This window comes from Otolemur garnettii, unplaced genomic scaffold, assembly GCF_000181295.1.
Source record: "Otolemur garnettii isolate 467f Iridium unplaced genomic scaffold, OtoGar3 scaffold00205, whole genome shotgun sequence".
In the NCBI taxonomy this organism is placed as follows: domain Eukaryota; kingdom Metazoa; phylum Chordata; class Mammalia; order Primates; family Galagidae; genus Otolemur; species Otolemur garnettii.
Genome location: NW_003852600.1, coordinates 80583 through 84748, shown reverse-complemented (window position 1 = coordinate 84748; position 4166 = coordinate 80583). Strand labels below are relative to the sequence as shown.

The 4166-nt window shown below is 45.1% G+C and overlaps 1 long non-coding RNA gene and 2 other non-coding genes across 3 annotated transcripts; all 3 read right to left on the bottom strand.

The window, feature by feature from the left end:
• Positions 1-557: 557 nt before the first annotated feature.
• LOC105888143 lies at positions 558-1993 on the bottom strand. The gene is made up of 3 exons (XR_002770923.1): positions 1278-1993; positions 940-1007; positions 558-709 (listed from the first exon to the last, which is right to left on the bottom strand). It is a non-coding gene; the product is annotated as an uncharacterized LOC105888143 (long non-coding RNA).
• On the bottom strand, positions 812-881 carry LOC111721944. The gene has a single exon (XR_002770926.1). It is a non-coding gene; the product is annotated as a small nucleolar RNA SNORD50 (small nucleolar RNA).
• On the bottom strand, positions 1097-1167 carry LOC111721945. Its single transcript, XR_002770927.1, has one exon. It is a non-coding gene; the product is annotated as a small nucleolar RNA SNORD50 (small nucleolar RNA).
• Positions 1994-4166: the final 2173 nt, after the last annotated feature.

Genomic DNA, 4166 nt, shown 5'->3' with positions numbered 1-4166 from the left:
TATTTGCGGGAAATGACCATGTAAGAGGGGTCCAACCAACTATGTTAGATCAGACACTATTACTGTTCACACTGAATCTATTCTGAATGTCTTATTATGGACCTTCTTTCACAATTCTCATTAACCACTCATATAGCACTGTGCAGTGCTATAATTTTCAGTATCCCATTTCTCAGTAGGCACCAGTATGTACAATATTACATTAAAACTAAATATTTCATAATTTGTTAACTATTTACTTCAATGCCTGGCATTCTTTCCCCCAGTAATTCCTGTCTCTTCCTTTTGTTCTCACCTACCTCAATAAAGGAATACTCAGTACCCAGGGCAAAGCCATGGTATTATTCCATGCCTTATTTTTGCAAAGCAATTGCCAAAGTGATTCATCTCTTTTTTTATAATTTCTTCATAAAAACTCTAAGTATTCTCCCACAAGCCAGGGTAAAATTTCACTGTCTTAAATATAATTGTGCATTTTGAGTTCAATCACATAACTAAAGGTAAAGCACTCATTCAGAATAAGTAGATTATAAGGGTGGTTGGCTGAAAGCAAAGAATTTTCCATAAACATTACATGATTTATTGACAAAAGAAAAATCAATATGATCAAAATTTCCTTTCATGTTGGGAAAATGAAGAGCTTTTTCTGGATGTCTTTGTTATCACCAGCTTTTCACATAAGAGACCAGCAAACTTCACCGTACTGGTCCTACAAAAAGAAAAAAGAAAAACATGAGATTTACCAGACAGCCAACATTACAATAGCTGATATGAAAACATTAAAAAAAAATTACTGCCCTTACAATGGTCCATCTCAGAAGCCAGATCCGTGTAGTTTTTTTCAACAGAAATTCAGGTTCGGGATAGGATCATCACAGATAAGACCAAGGACGCAACATTCACTAAAATTGCTAAGCAAAACAATAAAACTCCACTCACAGAAATTGCTGCAATGTAGGAATTTCACAGAAAGCCGTCGTCTTTGAATTGGCAGACAGCGACCCTCACTGTTGGCAGAGAAAAAGCAAGTACCATGAGCTATTGTGAACTTTACTCTTATAAACAAAAATTTATCTTATTCCTGAATATGGGTCGGCTCTTAGAAGCCGAATTCGTCTGTGCTTTTCTTCAGGTAATCAGTTTCGGGGTTCTGCTTCGTCACTGAGCAGCCAGTCGCGCCTCATACGTGCACATGATACATGGACTGTACCTCAGTTATTTCCAACCACATACCAGTTACAAAGGCCCAAGCGCTGCAGAGCCGCCACGGAACTTACACAGGCAATTCACGTCAGAAGCCGCGCCACCTACACCTCCGACCCGCAGCTGCATTATCCAGCGTCCAGAACGCCAGGAGACAAGTCGTCCACTCAGTCCACGCGCGAATTGGACGTGCTCGTGCGACACGTCCGCGGTAGGAGAGTCGGATCTTTCCATTAACTATTCTCCCACGTTTCTGGAACTTTCTCACTCATCAAATTACAAAAATTAAAATGACACGTGAGTCTCTATTCCTGTACAGCACTGAGCAAGTGCGCTCAGCCCAGACACTGACCGTAACCGCCGTCACCTCTCCGTCCCGCGTGATTTGCGCGGCGCCACGGCTTAGGGCTTTTCCTGCCTGGCCCCCTTCGTCAGCGCCCCGAAGTAAACTGACGACCGAGGAAGACGCTCGCCATGTCCGCGAAGGCCCAGCGTTGCTTGGCCACCCTCACTGGTTCCCGGAGTGCAGGACCCGCAAGCGCCACCGCCCGCGTCGCGGCGGTAAGCGGCCTCCTCACCCCGAGTCGGGCCCTGCACCCGCAGCGACTCATGTCTGGCCTCATGCCTGGCCGCGCGTCTCCTACGGACGAGCTTTCAACAGTCAGCATTGAAGCCCGATTCTCTTAAGACCACGCGGCAGTCGGGGGTGGGCCGGGGGTGTCCGCCTGGGCCACTGGCTCCGGCTTAGACACGAGCCACTAGATCCACGGCCCACGACTAACAAGGGCTCCCGAGGCCGCCCGGAAAGGCCGCAATCCCCTCAAGCAGCTTCCTATATAGCCACCTTGCGTCACAACGAGGTCGCCCCGCCCTTTCATTCTATTGGGCAAGGGAGAAGGGAGGGGCGTGACCGCTTCCTGCCGCGAACTAGCGGGAGCGCGCGTGGCGGCTCTTTTCGTGGACCGGTTGTGGGGAGTGGTGCGCGTGCTGTAAAACAGGCGCGCGCCCGTAGGCGCAATGGGACCTCGCTCCGCCGCGTCAGGCGAGCGAGCCAGCTCTACGTGGCGCGGGAGTGGCGTGGGAGTGGCGCCAGAATTCAAACCAACAGCCTCGATTTTGACTTGGCCGTCTCCGGCCCAAAGTCAGCTCCGCCTACGGCCGACTGGGGCCAGGTAGGGGCGGGAGTCCTGCGGTTTCACTCCGGCTGCACGGGCTCGGCGCGTGGAGCAGGGAAGTTGCCCGCAGCAGCGCAGGGTGGAAAGCCGGACAGCGCTCCACCTACCGCGTTGACTGCCCGCCATTCTCCAAGCCCGTGTGCCGCGGGTGAGAAAACAGGCCTGAAGCTGCTGAGGTCACACAGCTGCCTTGCTTTGCTACTTTCAGTTTCTTTGTACTAAATTACACAGAACGCAGGAGGGAGATTAATTTGAGACGTATCGTAAGATAGTTTATCCAAACGGCAAGCTTTAAAAACTCGAAAGTTATGCATTCGTTAATTTGGACATATGGGTGAATATACGTGTGCGTGCACACAGGACGTTTGAACAATTCAGCATTTGAAAAATCAAGTCTTGATTTCCTTATTTCATAGCACTTACTTACTGAAATTGTCTGCATCGTTCTTCTTCCCTCTTAGAACCTGTTTGAGGAACACTGGTTTTTGTGTGCTACTGTTTATTTTTCAGGATTAGAACAGAGCCTTGGATGAAGTAGGCTGTTGGTAATTATTGGTTAAAGGAATGAATGAATCAATGCACCTACTTGGAAACTTTTTAGAAAATTAGAATGAAGATCAAATTCCAGATTAAAAGATAATAGTGGGCTAGGCGCAGTGGCTCACACCAGTAATCCCAGCCCCACCCAGGTGGGTGGATTGCCTGAGCTCATAGGTGCGAGACCTGGTCTCTAAAAATAGCCGGGCGTTGTGGCGGGTGCCTGCAGTCCCAGCTACTTGGGAGGCTGAAGCAAGAGAATCGCTTAAGCCCTGGAGTTTGCGGTTGCTGTGAGCTATGACCCCAAGGCAGTCTATCGAGGTACAACAAAGTGAGACTCTGTATCAAAAAAAAAGATAATAGTATAAAGCAAATTTTTTGAAACAGAAACCTTAAATGATATTTACTTAACTAGACATTATGTCATTTTTAAAATATTGTTTTGTAATTTGCATATTGCTCATAATGAAAAAAACCCCTAAAACAGTACAAAAGGACATAAATAAAAGTACCTTTCCACATCCCTAGAATTTTTTCCCCTAGTTTTACTCTCTAGCAGTAACCAATTTTAAACGTTTTTGAAACTTTCTATGCACACATTTTTTCACATACAAATGAGATCCATATGCTTTTCTGCAACTTGCTGTTCCTTCTCATAAATATCATAGACATCTTTCCATATCAATATATGTAGGTGATGTTATTCTTATAGCCTGCCTGCTATTAATCTGGAGGTATCGTCATTTTTTAAATCAAAGTTTTACTATTTCAAGCAGCTTTGCGGTGAATTATAGATATAGTAAGCTTGTGAGAATGTATCTGCAAGGTCAATTTCTAGAATTGAGTCAAAGTTTATACATACTTAAAGTTGTGATATTGCTTGTTTTCACCTTTTCTCTATCCTCAAAAAAGGTTGTGTGTTATATTTTTAAGAGTGTTTTGCTTATTGAAAAACACAATTATTACATGATTACAATTGAGAACTAGTATTATCTTTGTTATCTTTGAATCACTGCTGTGCTGAAGGTGGTCAAAATCACCTGGTAAAAAGCCATATGAAACACTGATTTCCTACCTTGACTTACCAATTGAAATATGGTGACCTAAAAATACCACATTTCTGGGTGCCAACCTGGAACTACCAAAGCAGAATCTCCAAGAGTGGGACCCAAGAATCAACATTTTAGATAAGCATCAGAGTCAATGCTGTCCAGTTAAAATATAACATGAACACAAATGCAGGGTGCATAT